Source organism: Zeugodacus cucurbitae, chromosome 2, assembly GCF_028554725.1.
Source record: "Zeugodacus cucurbitae isolate PBARC_wt_2022May chromosome 2, idZeuCucr1.2, whole genome shotgun sequence".
NCBI classification, from domain to species: domain Eukaryota; kingdom Metazoa; phylum Arthropoda; class Insecta; order Diptera; family Tephritidae; genus Zeugodacus; species Zeugodacus cucurbitae.
The window spans coordinates 41,934,163-41,950,674 of record NC_071667.1 but is presented as its reverse complement, the minus strand read 5'-3'; the positions used below and the strand labels follow the sequence as shown (position 1 = coordinate 41,950,674).

The following is a 16,512-nucleotide window of genomic DNA, read 5'->3' as shown; positions in this document are numbered from 1 at the left end:
TATCATAATAAAATTTTATAGAAATTAAGCATTGTCTGTGAAACGCAAACGACTACTCAGTTTGCAACAATACTTAGCCGAAACTGTAAAACCGGGCATTAAATTCTATACCTAAATTCTATACCTAAATGCAAATAAATGAAATTTTTTTTGCATTTAGGAAATACATGCAGATATCAACTCTGCGATTTCCTAAATTCCTCTGAAATCTCCCAAATTCGAGGAAGATTTACTGGAAAAGAGTGGCAGCATTGCTTATTTGTCTGACCATACATATGTACATAACTTTATTTATTTCACGGATTGTATGTGATTTTTTCTTAAATTCAGAATATTGGAAGTCATAGATTCGTATAACTTTACCACAAATAATATAAACTTCAAACCTCGCATTTTCATTTAATGTTTTTAGCAAGTGGCAGCTTTTGTTATGACAGCCTTGTTCAAATGACATGTTCATATGGCCTTGCGACATCAACCACGCATCACATCACATTACATCATATCACATCTCAACACAACAGATACAACCCACACCACTACACACGCACGCATTATACACAGAATCTAACACCGCTCATCGTACGACACAACAACCACACGATCATCAACGAATCGAGTGTGGTAATCACCACCCAAATCATTAAAAGGGATTGATCCCAACGGGATCACTCTCATTCGATTTCATCCGTGAACCAGAAGGTTTGGTAACTTTTCGAGTTCGACATCCTTTACGTTTCTACATATCGTGTTACCAACTCGCAGTCGTATTCCTACCTGGAGCAATCTTTTCGCGCGCTGTGTGTGTGTGTGGTTAACCATCCCAACATTTACTTATTCATTTTAAAATTGTAATAAACGAATTATCCTCCATCAAGGAGAAGTGCAACTTATTAAATTTAAGAATAAAATTTTATAACGTTTTCAAAATATTGTGTGTTTGCCCTTTTTAAAGTCTGGTGATAATTCCATAAGTAAGTATACCAGTGCTTCAACTGAACAAATGTGCTTCAACTAAACAAATGGTCCTTCGAGCCTTCCGGAAAGGCACCTAAGTATACATAAGTGAAAAATTTTCAAAAGTGAAAGTGCAGTGTTAAAAGAAACAAAAAAAAATTAAAAAAAAGCACCTAAAAGAACAAAAACATTTAATATTATACACACATATAAACGAACAGTGTAAGGAAATAAAAAAGTTAAATACTTCAAAAACATATAAAATATTAACATACAACAACAAACGGGCGCGATATAACACAAAAAATTAATCTGAAAGGTCAACAACCTCAACTCAACAAAACGGGCGCGATACAATATAATATTACAAAACTAAAGTGAACTAACTTAAAAACCAACAAAAAGAACAAAACACCACTAAACATATCAAGTGAAAGAGGATACACAAACAATCAACGAGGGAGGAGGACACCAACGCAGCTTGGAAACCAACAAAATAGGAAAACGAAAAGCAATTAGCATATGTGCAAAAGGAAGAGAGCAAATAAGTAAAACCCAAAAACCCTTGGCGGATAATAAAGTGAGTCCATTCCATTTACTTATCGAATTATATAAAAGAATAGGTACGCTCATATGTATGTTGACGGTTTTAACAGTATTTCGGTACAGTTTTTGACGGTATTACGGTACACCGTTAATTAAAAAGAAAAAAAAAATATCACCGAACTGTTCTTAATAACCGCAAAACAATTCGGTTATATCTGTACCTAAATAACTGAAAAGAAAATAAACGTAACTGCCCTTTTGCTTATTGGTGTAACTAAACACCCATTATAACCTTCAAACAAAAAATATATATATACAAAGACAAGTATTACATACTTGCAATTTTCCAGCGATACCCCTTGAGCTAATAAAGCAACAAGCAGGATCGCCTATATAAAAGCAAAAGCAGAATACGAAACTTATACAAGAAAATATATATACATATTACCAACATAAATACATACATATGGGCAGAGCCAACATTACATGCTCCCCTACTTAAAACTCTGTCGCGAAAAGTATTGAACATAAATAAAACAAAAAAACGAGCCATTTACGCGTAAGGCTTCGTAAGTTTTCGCATATATATACTGTACATACATAAATACTTAAAACCAAAAGTCATACCTGCCTATATACTTATTCTGTGTCCCGAAACACACCACAAAATAAACCACAAAACTAATATTTTACATAAGTCAAGTATTACATACTTGCAATTTCTACAGCGATACCCCTTAAGCTAAAAAGCAAAAAGCAGGATCGCTAATAATTCTAAGTAAAGGCAGAAGAAAAGAGAAATAAAAAACAATACAGTGCTTAAAGAGATTTATGTATGTACATATATTCCTCGCTATATATATTCGCGCTATATAAATGATACCGCAATCGTACCCATCCTTGTGCTCTCTCATTTCCCATACATATTCTCTCTTCATATACATACTATATTAAACCACAATATACATATAAACACACATAAATATACATAAAAATATTTATTACAACTATTTCGCGCTCTCACTTCTCTCATTATACATTTACTTGTTACACATATACATATATATACAACAATTATACTTAACTACAAGGGACACGATCAAAACAAAACAAGGAAGGAAAACATCATATGGTACACATAAAGCATATGCATATGCAAACATATGAAAATAAATACATACATACAAACAATTTTACAATTTGCATTTTTCTTTCGCGTTCTTGATTCGGTTACAGATACAAATATACAAAAGGAGCTCAAGTGAACTGGAGATACACGGATACACTGTAAAACAAAACAAAATTTTGTTTTCTTCCAGTCATCTATACAAAAAAAATTTATATATATATATTTAATATATATATAATATAAATATATTATTATTATAAAATAATTATTTAAATATACCATTAATCGGCTTATGCGGTACCGATTTACGATTTTACAGGAAAATAAATCTCTTCACAAAATTTTTTCATTTATATCAAAATTATTAATTATCTTTCAAATTTAAATTTTTTCAAAAAAAAAAAAAATTTTATATTTTTCCAAAAATTTATTGAACTACATTGATATAGCAATATCAAATTTCAAGAACATACAAAACTCCTTTTAAGCTAAAAGCTTCCAATACATTTCAAATAAATGCAATCCGACAAATCGAAAGAGGTTAAACCAAGAACACCTATATCATTAGAAATTCCTAAAATGGCTGATGAAGATAAAACACAAGGCCCACCTGCAGAAGCTACACGCTCAAAGCAGAGTGTAAAACAAAAAAGATCAAAAGATCATTTATTATCAAAATTCATCAATGAAGGTGATACTTTTATAAGCTATTGCACAAGATTCAAAGCTTCCCCTATCGCTGACATCTCTGAATCGGTTTTAAAGGCAAAACTGGAAAGTGTCGACGAAATATGGGCACGCCTTCTGGCAGCGTACGATGCAGTAATTGAAGCTGACGACGCTGAACTCCCAGAAAACATAAAAGCTTCGGCGACAGCCAAATTAAATAATTGCCGTGATCAGAAAGAAATAATAAATAGAATGATCAGCGAACAATTAAATGTAATAAGGCCAAATAGCGCCACTACTCACCCACCCAGAGTAGTCACAACAACAAAAGAAGACCTAGATAAAGGCATGTATTTAAATGTACCAACTTGTGATACTGAAGTTTTTACTGGATGTTATGAACAATGGCCGTCCTTCCGGGACATGTTCACAGCCCTTTACATAAACCATCCTAGCCTTGCAGAAGCACAAAAGCTATTCCAACTAAGGTACAAGACACAAGGGGAAGCAGGCATTATCGTCAAGCAATTCGATATAAATGGCGACAATTTTAAGCTGGCTTGGGAAGCACTAGTTGAAAGATATGAAAATAAAAGGGTAATGATAGAAAACCCTATAAAAACTATATTACATTACCCAAAAATTAAACAAGAAACCAGCCAGGAATATCAAAAATTTTACTCAACAGTGACTAATTGCCTGTCAGTGTTAAAAACACAAAATTCTCCCGTAGAATATTGGGACCATATGATAGTAACTATTTGTACAGAAAAACTCCCTCAGGCTGCGGTACTACGATGGGAGCAATCACTTGACGATAGAAGAGCAATGCCCACATAGGAGCAAATGAAAAAATTCCTCGCTGCTCAATACGAGATAGTTGAGCGAATGGGCAGCCAAAATATGAATATATCAAGTCCGCCAAATGAGTCGAGTAAAACCTCGTTTAAACCTCAAGCCAGCAATAATATTCAATACAACAGACACGTTAATAAAAGTCATTCCTTCGTGTCAAATCAAAATAATCAACGGCAATCGTTATGTGAACTCTGTAAAGGAGGTCATAAGTTAAGATCTTGCGAGAGATTCAAAAAATTACCCACTTCAGATAGAAACAATCTTGTTCGGCAACACAAACTTTGCAAAAGCTGTCTGTCAAACTATCATATGACAAAAGACTGTGAAAGCAAATTCAATTGTGTATATTGCCAACGAAGACATCACTCATTGCTTCATATTAACAATTTTCAAAATATGAAGCAAAATCAATTTCAAAAAACCACGGGGTTAGTCGCTACAACTTCATGTAGTAATCCCGAAACATCAAATCCCGAAAAAAGGGAAGAACAACCATCTTGCTCTAAAGCAGCAAAAATCCAAGCGCTTCATTCAGAAAATGAAAGCAAAATTCTTTTACCCACTGCGGTCATCACCATTGAACATAAGGGTGATTTATTCAAACTAAGAGCACTAATAGATCAAGGCTCTCAAAGATCCTTTATATCTTCAAAGGCTCAAAATCGGCTCAAACTGCCAATAAAACATTCTAACTTTCAAATCTCGGGAATGGGTGGAAGAATTATTCAAAATTCCAACAAAATATGCCCAATCACCATAGTATCTCCAAGTGCGGATATTAGAATAGATGCGCAAGCCATCGTTCTACCGCAACTTACAAATTTGCTTCCAAGTTATGAAGTTAATAAAAAACATTGGGAAAAATCTCTCAAGTTAGCAGATCCCAACTGTCATACCCCATCCCAAATCGACATATTATTAGGCAGTGACTTAATACCTCAAATAATTCTTGAAGGTATTGAGAAAATCTCCAATAAATTGTTAGCCCAAAATACAATCTTTGGGTGGATTATAAGTGGCCAAGTCACTGAAAAAATCAATTCTTTCACCACTCAAGTGGAAAATATCTCAAACGAGTATTTAAATAATGAACTTAAAAAATTCTGGGAAGTAGAAGAATTACCTCGGACTATCCAACCTTCAGAAGAAGACCAGGCATGCGAAGCCTACTACAAGTCCACAACAACAAGAAACGAACATGGTCGTTATGTTGTGCGACTACCATTCAAACCAACTTTTCCAGAAACCACAGCTCTTGGCCACTCTAGAATATCAGCAGTCCAGCAATTTCTAAGCATGGAAAAAAGCCTGATAAAGAAAAGCGAGCTTAAATCAGCATATGACAATGTTATGGACGAATATCTCGATCTCAATCATATGGAAGAGACTGTGCCATATGAAAAAGTATCTAAAGGTAGATATCTATCTTTTTATCTGCCACATCACGGGGTAATTAGACCAGATAAAATTACAACAAAAGTACGAGTAGTTTTCAATGCCTCGAAGAGTACTAGCTCAGGCAAATCACTAAATGATGTACTATACACAGGGCCAACGTTACAACCTGATCTCATGTTGCTAATTCTAAATTGGCGCATGTTTAAATACGTTTTCAATGGGGATGTAGAAAAAATGTATAGGCAAATTCTAATACACGAAGATGACCAAGATTTTCAACGCATAGTCTTCCGCAAAACAAACAATAGTCCAATTAACGACTACAAACTCAAAACAGTAACCTTTGGCATAAATTGCGCACCCTATTTGGCCATTAGAACGTTACATGAAGTTGCAAAAACATGTAAACAAAACTTGCCTTTAGCATCTTCTGTGTTGCAAACACAAACATACGTGGACGATATACTTTCAGGTAGCCACAGTATTCAATTAGCAGGCGAATCATTATCGCAAGTGATCGAAGCACTGAAATCAGCAGGTTTTCCTTTAAAGAAAATCACATCAAATCACCCCGAAATAATAAAAGATATAAAAATGGAAGACTTATTAGATACAGACTTTCCTAAATTTGAAAAGGCTAGCACAACCAAAACTCTAGGGATTCAATGGAATGCGATAACGGATCAATTCTCATATACCATTACAAAACGCCAAATACTTTCCTCGGTGGCAAAACTTTTCGACCCCGCAGGATGGCTTTCGCCAATAATGATTCAAGCAAAAATCCTAATTCAAGAATTGTGGCAAGATGGCACTGAATGGGATGAACAGGTAAAACCTGTACGTTTAACTAAATGGGTTCAATTTGCTAACAACCTACACACAATATCAGAAATTCGAATCCCTCGATGGGTTAACTTCACCCCTCACATTAATGTAGAATTACACGGTTTCTGTGACGCCTCTGAAAAGGCATATTGCGCAACGGTCTACGTACGAACTCAGTACGATAGCAAAATATCTTCACATCTCTTGGTAGCCAAAGTTGCACCTTTGAAGACACTAAGCCTGCCACGGCTCGAACTGAATGGTGCTCTTCTGTTAGCAAAATTAATTTCAATAGTTCAAACCCATCTCAAATTAAACAATCACAAAATGTATCTTTGGTCAGACTCAGAGATAGTTTTAGCATGGTTAGAAAAACCACCATATACATGGAAGACCTATGTATCTAATCGCATATCACAAATTTTAGATTTAGTTGGCCCAGCCAAATGGCAACATGTTGCAAGTGCAGATAACCCAGCAGATCTTGGGACAAGAGGTTGTAAACCACTTCACCTCACCAGCACTACACTCTGGTGGAACGGTCCTACATGGCTAACAGAATCACAAGAGTTCTGGCCAAAGTCTCCTGCTCGGAATATAATACCGCCAGAGAGTCGGAGAATTGAAAATTTTCATATCACTCCCGAAGAGGATGATATTCTCCACCGATTTTCATCATTTCCTAAAGCACTAAGGGTAGTTGCTTATATGCACAAATTTACCCAAAGACTTAGACAAAAAATAAAAGGAATACCAAATGACCCTTTCGTGCAACTAACGCATTCCGACTTGCAACATGCCAAAGTTAGTATCATCACATACACCCAAACTCGCTATTTCAATCGAGAAAAATCTAAGTTGTTAGATAGACAACCTCGCGAAAAGGGAAGCTCTCTTCTCGTCTTAAATCCATTCTTGGACGCTAAGGGATTAATCAGGGCAAATGGAAGACTAGCGAACTCCAGCCTCAGTTACAACGAACGGCATCCCATCATTATTCCAGAGAAATCCCGCTTTACTTATCTATTCATAATATATCTCCACCAGCTTACAATGCATGGTGAGCATCGCTTGATGCAACAAATGGTCCGACAAGAATTTTATATACCGCGACTAGAGCCACAAATTAAAAGAACCATCTTCATGTGTAAACAGTGTACTATATACAAACACAAGATGCGTACGCAGATAATGGCAGCCTTACCACCTGAACGCTGCAATTATGCTCTACCCTTTACCATCCCTGGGGTTGACTTTGCTGGACCTTTCCAGATAAAGGCCTCAATGTTAAGGTCGTCCTCTTTCAGAAAGGGGTATGTGGCTGTTTTTGTATGCTTTACGACAAAGGCAGTACACCTCGAGCTATGTTCAGATCTGACTACTGCGGCTTTTCTTGCAGCATTTGCACGCTTTGTCGGACGACGCGGATTTCCTTCAAAGATAATGAGCGACAATGGTAAAAACTTTGTCGGAGCCCAAAGAGCCACAGAGAAGGAGTTTATAAACTTCATGAAAGAAGTCTCTCCTGAAATTGTCAATAAATATGCACCCCAAGGGATCGATTGGCAATTTATACCCCCATGTTCTCCACATATGGGCGGACTGTGGGAATCAGCAGTAAAAAGCTTTAAGTCCCATTTGAAGAAAACGGCCGGCAATCATAAATTCAATTACGAGGAGTTTACCACACTACTCGCTAGAATAGAAGCCGTACTAAACTCAAGACCAATATCACCTCTCTCGCAAGATCCCTCCGATTTCACAGCCCTCACACCAGGTCATTTCTTCTCGCCATACCTGAGACAGAAGGAGACTCACTCTCTTTAATAAATCGATGGGAAAGAATAAAGATTCTCCATCACGAATTCAGCCACAGATGGAAGGAGGATTATCTTAAATATCTCCATAAGAGATATAGATGGAAAACAGCCCAAAAGGAACCCAATGCAGGAGAATGCGTCATCATCTAGGACGAATGCCTTCCTCCAACGGAATGGCGACTAGGCCGCATTGAAAAGGTTCATCGAGGATCAGATGGTCACATAAGAGTAGTCGATGTACGAACACAAACCGGCATATTAACTCGACCAGTCGTAAAATTGTGCTTTCTTCCAAACAGCGAAGAACACCAACCTAAACCACAAAATAAATCGCAAAACTAATCAAAAATAAATCACAAATACCGCAAATTCGCGAAAACCTCCGCAATACAATCTTTACAATCCGTATATGCAAAGAAATTAACAAAATTAAACTAGAATATATGTATATTGATATATGACCAAACATAACCATAAATATCATTAATTTAAACCATGAACCAAAATTTAATATATATTCCTATCATCATAGAAATGGACGTAGAAGACAGACCAAGTGGCCCCAAAGCTGTTAGGTCCGAAATAGTTGCTCCCGTCGCTGCTCCGAGGACACTAATGAGTACGGGACCACCATCCGCTACCGCAGCTGGAGAAAGAGGCGAAGAGCAGCCAAGAGAAAACCGGGTTTATCCACGGTGCAGCCTGTGCCATCGCCCTCACGTCCTTAAAAGGTGTTCCATATTCCAGAGCATGAAGCCCGCTCAAAGACAACAGGTTGCAAGAGCCCACGGGCATTGCATGACCTGCTTGGCAGATGACCACGCCACCATAGAATGCTGGGCTGACGGCGCATGTCAATACTGCCAACTGCCGCATCACACTCTATTCCACCGATTTCCCAGGCGAGCCAACCCGTCATCAAATCATATCAACACACGGCACAGACCCCACAGCAACCCAATCCAACGACGACGAGCCCATCGCACTAGATCAACCACTGCACGCTCGCGGCCATCTCCGCCACGCCACACTCATCGCCAACAACAACGACGTTCAACAGGGTTGAAAGCTGTAGTCGACACGCTGCAACAGCTGCAGAGGCTCCTAGGCGATTAATCTGCCTAGGGGGGCCGGGATGTTCACATGACATGTTCATATGGCCTTGCGACATCAACCACGCATCACATCACATTACATCATATCACATCTCAACACAACAGATACAACCCACACCACTACACACGCACGCATTATACACAGAATCTAACACCGCTCATCGTACGACACAACAACCACACGATCATCAACGAGTCGAGTGTGGTATTCACCACCCAAATCATTAAAAGGGATTGATCCCAACGGGATCACTCTCATTCGATTTCATCCGTGAACCAGAAGGTTTGGTAACTTTTCGAGTTCGACATCCTTTACGTTTCTACATATCGTGTTACCAACTCGCAGTCGTAGTCCTACCTGGAGCAATCTTTTCGCACGCTGTGTGTGTGTGTGGTTAACCATCCCAACATTTACTTATTCATTTTAAAATTGTAATAAACGAATTATCCTCCATCAAGGAGAAGTGCAACTTATTAAATTTAAGAATAAAATTTTATAACGTTTTCGAAATATTGTGTGTTTGCCCTTTTTAAAGTCTGGTGATAATTCCATAAGTAAGTATACCAGTGCTTCAACTGAACAAATGTGCTTCAACTAAACAAGCCTAAATCCATGAAAATTTAGAAAGAAATGTAGCGTCATCTACTGTAATATACCGCACTTAGCGCCACCAACTGGTGGATAGCTCTTTGCTAATAATAAACAAATAATTTGCAATAAATAAATAATGCGACTATAAGGAGAGTTTTAAACTATCCTATCTTTGAAGTTGGACCAATCTGCACACAGTGTTAAAAATTTCATTAAAATCGGTTCAGCAGTTTAGAAGTCCATCGAAAACAAACTACGTGACACGTGATTTTTATATATTAAGATACACAGTTTTATTTATTTATTTCACAAAATTCTTATGTACATACATAAGTTAAAATATGTATTCTGTAATTTCGTTTGTTACAGTTTGCTATTGTTTGGCTCTTGACGTCTGTATCGCATACCTTTGTTAGATGATTTATGCAATCCATAAGTGTAATATCATATTTTTTGTTCGCATCCGTACAATATAGAGGGACTCTTTTAAAATTTTGTCTCGATAATAAAATTTTAAATTTTGTATTATGGCCTGACCAAAAAGTTCGATTTATGGAAGGAAATTTGTATGAAAATTGCCTTCTATTGCCAATTCAAAAGTTCGAGTTATGGAGAACTTCGAGTTATAGAAGTTCGAGTTATGGAAGTTCCACTGTACTTTCATATAAAGCTTACTTTTACTTCCTGACACAAATGACTACAAGTTCTTCTTCCATCATACGGCGAATTAGAGTTCGAATTTGTATTGTACGACTGATGAGCGATTACCGTTGATGTGTTGAAGAACTGCTGGTAGGATACCCCGCACCCATAAGAAGTATAGCTAGCTTCCTATATGGGAATAATACTTTATCTCCGGTTTGTTGTTCCGAATTCTGTTTATTGTTAGCACAATAAGCATCCATTACGTTGTTATTATTGCAATGTTGGTGTATAGCAATGCAATCTAATTTGTTTCTATGAGTCCTCTGCCTGGAGTCGCTATTGTTCTACTGTCGTTGTGTTACTATGAAAAGTACTGTCTAAGGTGGTATCCAGCATAAGCTTAAGTTTTCCTTCCGAAGCGTGCAAATATCTAAAACTAGTAATACGAGGGCTGCTATATATATTTCTGGCCTAATAATGAAAATAGGAATATTTATCAACGAAAATGGTTTTATTGGTTTTCAAAATATTCTCCATCAAGATGTATACACTTTTGCATGCGCTCAAACCAATTTTCGAAGCACTTTTTTGAGCCTTTTTTTGAGCGATTGTCAAATTGTGCGGGATCCAACGAGAAAAATCTTCTAATTGAGAATGCAATGAAGTATTACTGTATCACCCTCTTCAATTCCATAATTTGGCTTTAGAAAACTTTTATTTTTAAATGCGTGCTTCAATAATTTGAACTTTAATTAGGCTGCAGATCACTGATTAAAATAAAACACGCAAAATAATACTTCACAAGCAGCCATGATATAGCTCAAAACAAAACTTGCTTAAACACGAGAACTTTGGTTGTTTCTTTCTATCATTCAAGGTGCTGTACGAAAGAATAGTTGAGGTTAATGTTTATGCGGAGTTTCAGTGCCCATGACTTGCTGGGTAATAGCTGAAAATGGTTCTTGGAAGGCAAAGCAAGCTGCAATGCGTTGAGCGCAAAAATGTTCATGCACCAACAATACCCGAACTATCAGCCCATTCGGCTCAAGCGCTCAAACTGGCATTCGTGAATGTTTTCGCTACTGAGCTAAACTCAGCTCAATTGCGGTAAATTCGTTTGCTTGCTGAGTTTATTCACGCTCGTGTTCAAACAGCTCTACTCAGGCGTTCGCTCATTCGGCTCAACAATGATCGTGTTGAATGAAAACAAAAACACAAAAGAGCAAACTTAATAGGTATGAGCAAAGTCAATGGGTATGAGCAAACTCAACAATAGAACATACCAAATTCTTAGTGCAATGCATGTGACGCATAAGCTGATCGCGAACAAAGCATACAAAAACAATATACATACCAGAGAACTGCAAAATTCACTTCTTCCTTGAATCAGCTCATACGCAAAAGTTTCTATTCACTTCCAATCACTGAGCGAAAGTGAGCTAAACATTTCGTGAAGTGAGCAAAGAAAGAATAGAAACTTTTGCGTATGAGCTGATTCAAGGAAAAAGTGAGTTTTGCAGTTCTCTGGTGCGTACATGCAAACACAAACATACAAAACCAAGAATAGAAGCAGAACAAGGATTATGCCACTGGAGGCAGATGAGTGAGTTGTTAATATCCAACCTTACATTTGTATGTACAGTAGTTTTCCGAAATAACGAACACATTACTTGTCAGGCCTGTTCGCTATATCGAATTTTTCATTAATTCGAGTACTCACTTAGAGGTATTTTTATCAATAAAAATGAGTTATTTATCCGTAAATTGCTGTTTAATAAATTGTTTCATTAATTATTTGTTAAAAAATTAAAAACCGTAACAAAACAATTCAAATCCAATGGATTCTTCCAAAATGGACCAATTCTGACACTCATACTTCTATTTGCTGCTGATCAATAATTTTAAGCTTTTTTATAAAATTCAACATTTTTTCAATTTGCACATTTCTTATGAATTTTTTCGAGTTTTATTTTTAATTCTGGTTCGATGTTATTTGATTTTTTCCTCTTTCTTCATATGTTTTCTTCATGTTGTTCGTTAAACTGAGTACTTACAAATTCTCGATGTTCGTTATTTACGGTACTCAATGTAACAAATTTGCTTGTTCGTTATAAGCGGTTTTCGTTAAAACGATTATTCGTTATTTCGGAAAACTACTGTACTATAACATAAATTTTTTTTTTAGAATATACAGTGGAACTTCTCTAACTCGAATCACCATAATGCACAAATAACTTCGAGTTAGAAAGACTTCGAGTTATAGAAATTTTCATTAAAATATACATTTTTCAAAAAGCTGTAAAATATAGTTTTATACACAGTTTTATTTATTTATTTCACAAAATTCTTATGTACATACATACGTTAAAATATGTATTCTGTAATTTCGTTTATTACAGTTTGCTATTGTTTGGCTCTTGACGTCTATATCGCATACCTTTGTTAGATGATTTATGCAATCCATAAGTGTAATATCATATTTTTTGTTCGCATCCGTACAATATAGAGGGACTCTTTTAAAATTTTGTCTCGATAATAAAATTTTAAATTTTGTATTATGGCCTGACCAAAAAGTTCGATTTATGGACGGAAATTTGTATGAAAGTTGCCTTCTATTGCCAATTCAAAAGTTCGAGTTATGGAGAACTTCGAGTTATAGAAATTCGAGTTGGGGAAGGAAATTTGTATGAAATTTAGCTTCTAAACGCTATTGCCAAATCAAGTGTTAGAGTTATGGAGATTTTTGAGTTATAGAAGTTCGAGTTATGGAAGTTCCACTGTACTTTCATATAAAGCTTACTTTTATTTCCTGACACAAATGACTACAAGTCTTCTTCCATCATACGGCGAATTAGAGTTCGAATTTGTATTGTACGATTGATGAGCGATTCCCGTTGATGTGTTGAAGAACTGCTGGTAGGATTCGCCGCACCCATAAGAAGTATAGCTAGCTTCCTATATGGGAATAATACTTTATCTCCGGTTTGTTGTTCCGAATTCTGTTTATGGTTAGCACAATAAGCATCCATTACGTTGTTATTATTGCAAAGTTGGTGTATAGCAATGCAATCTAATTTGTTTCTATGAGTCCTCTGCCTGGAGTCGCTATTGTTCTACTGTCGTTGTGTTACTATTAAAAGTACTGTCTAAGGTGGTATCCAGCATAAGCCTAAGTTTTTCTTCCGAAGCGTGCAAATATCTAAAACTAGTAATACGAGGGCTGCTATATATATTTCTGGCCTAATAATGAAAATAGGAATATTTATAAACGAAAATGGTTTTATTGGTTTTCAAAATATTCTCCATCAAGATGTATACACTTTTGCATGCGCTCAAACCAATTTTCGAAGCACTTTTTTGAGCCTTTTTTTGAGCGATTGTCAAATTGTGCGGGATCCAACGAGAAAAATCTTCTAATTGAGAATGCAATGAAGTATTACTGTATCACCCTCTTCAATTCCATAATTTGGCTTAAGAAAACTTTTATTTTTAAATGTGTGCTTCAATAATTTGAACTTTAATTAGGCTGCAGATCACTGATTAAAATAAAACACGCAAAATAATACTTCACAAGCAGCCATGATATAGCTCAAAACAAAACATGTTTAAACACGAGAACTTTGGTTGTTTCTTTCTATCATTCAGGGTGCTGTACGAAAGAAGAGTTGAGGTTAATGTTTATGCGGAGTTTCAGTGCCCATGACTTGCTGGGTAATAGCTGAAAATGGTTCTTGGAAGGCAAAGCAAGCTGCAATGCGTTGAGAGCAAAAATGTTCATGCACCAACAATACTCGAACTATCAGCCCATTCGGCTCTAGCGCTCAAACTGGCATTCGTGAATGTTTTTGCTACTGAGCCAAACTCATCTCAATTGCGGTAAATTCGTTTGCTTGCTGAGTTTATTCACGCTCGTGTTCAAACAGCTCTACTCAGGCGTTCGCTCATTCGGCTCAACAATGATCGTGTTGAATGAAAACAAAAACACAAAAGAGCAAACTCAATGCCTATGAGCAAACTCAATGGGTATGAGCAAAGTCAATGGGTATGAGCAAACTCAACAATAGAACACAATGTGTACCAAATTTTTAGTGCAATGCATGTGACGCATAAGCTGATCGCGAACAAAGCATACAAAAACAATATACATACCAGAGAACTGCAAAACTCATTTCTTCCTTGAATCAGCACATACGCAAAAGTTTCTATTCACTTCCAGTCACTGAGCGAAAGTGAGCTAAACATTTCGTGAAGTGAGCAAAGGTGAGCAAAGCATTTCGGACCGAAGGCTCACATTGTACGCGAATGAGCGGTGCGGCAACTTGAGCTGATTTTTACTCAACGCTGTGCTTTGTTTGGAATTGAATAGAAACTTTTGCGTATGAGCTGATTCAAGGAAAAAGTGAGTTTTGCAGTTCTCTGGCGCGTACATGCAAACACAAACATACAAAACCAAGAATAGAAGCAGAACAAGGATTATGCCACTGGAGGCAGATGAGTGAGTTGATAATATCCAACCATACATTTGTATGTACAGTAGTTTTCCGAAGTAACGAACACATTACTTGTCAGGCCTGTTCGCTATATCGAATTTTTCATTAATTCGAGTACTCACTTAGAGGTATTTTTATCAATAAAAATGAGTTATATATCCGTAAATTGCTGTTTAATAAATTGTTTCATTAATTATTTGTTAAAAAATTAAAAACCGTAACAAAACAATTCAAATCCAATAGATTCTTCCAAAATGGACCAATTCTGACACTCATACTTCTATTTGCTGCTGATCAATAATTTTAAGCTTTTTTATAAAATTCAACATTTTTTCAATTTGCACATTTCTTATGAATTTTTTCGAGTTTTATTTTTAATTCTGGTTCGATGTTATTTGATTTTTTCCTCTTTCTTCATATGTTTTCTTCATGTTGTTCGTTAAACTGAGTACTTACAAATTCTCGATGTTCGTTATTTACGGTACTCAATGTAATAAATTTGCTTGTTCGTTATAAGCGGTTTTCGTTAAAACGATTATTCGTTATTTCGGAAAACTACTGTACTATAACATAAAATCTTTTTTTAGAATATACAGTGGAACTTCTCGAACTCGAATCACCATAATGCACAAATAACTTCGAGTTAGAGAGACTTCGAGTTATAGAAATTTTCATTAAAATATACATTTTTCAAGAAGCTGTAAAATATAGTTTTACTAGTTTGTCGCAGACGTCTATCACGCTGTTCTTGGGATTCTTGTACACGACTCTCTGTTGTCCTGATTCTTTGAGCTGAGTTTGTTGCAGCGATTTGTTCTGCAGACTGCTGAACTCTTTGAACTCTTTGGAGTTGTGCAGCTCTATTCCGTGCATTATTGAGGTTCGATTTTTTTGGTGGCATTTTATTGAAAATATTACTTCAAAGTTCAAAATAAGATTTAATAAATAAAATGAAAAGCAAGCTAATAATACTTACTTTTATTTAATTCGTTTAAAGAGTTTTAAATAATAAAAAGAAAGCAAAGCGTGGCCGAGTCTGATAAATTTTAAACACACGTTTTACGTTTAATAAATGGTAAATTTTAAACACACGTTTTACGTTTAATAAATTTTAGCTAAAATAAACGTTTGGACTTTTAATATAACAGCATCTGCTTCTATAGCAATATCTAGCCTAATACAGCGCACTTATTCAATTACCTTACAACGTCAGTCGTTAGTATCACAAATAAGTGTCAATAAATGTATTCCCATGTAGCGCCATCTACTGCAATAGCACATATAGCTCTAAATTTAACTCCAAATGTACTCCATACTTATGTTGTGCTTAAGATAAAACAGGAAAATAGTGTTTTACAGTTCATACTTAGGTTATGCTTAAGCACTGAAAATGGGAGGCTTAAGCAATGCATAAATAACAGCTGATTTTTGTTTTGAATTTGCTTTGAATTTTCAGCGACATCTT

General features: G+C 36.1%; 1 long non-coding RNA gene across 1 annotated transcript; it reads left to right on the top strand.

Annotated features, from left to right (window-relative positions):
• The first annotated feature begins 336 nt into the window (after positions 1–336).
• Positions 337–9,315, top strand: LOC128922645 (uncharacterized). The gene is made up of 2 exons (XR_008471831.1): positions 337–974; positions 8,738–9,315. It is a non-coding gene; the product is annotated as an uncharacterized LOC128922645 (long non-coding RNA).
• The last annotated feature ends 7,197 nt before the right edge of the window (positions 9,316–16,512 follow it).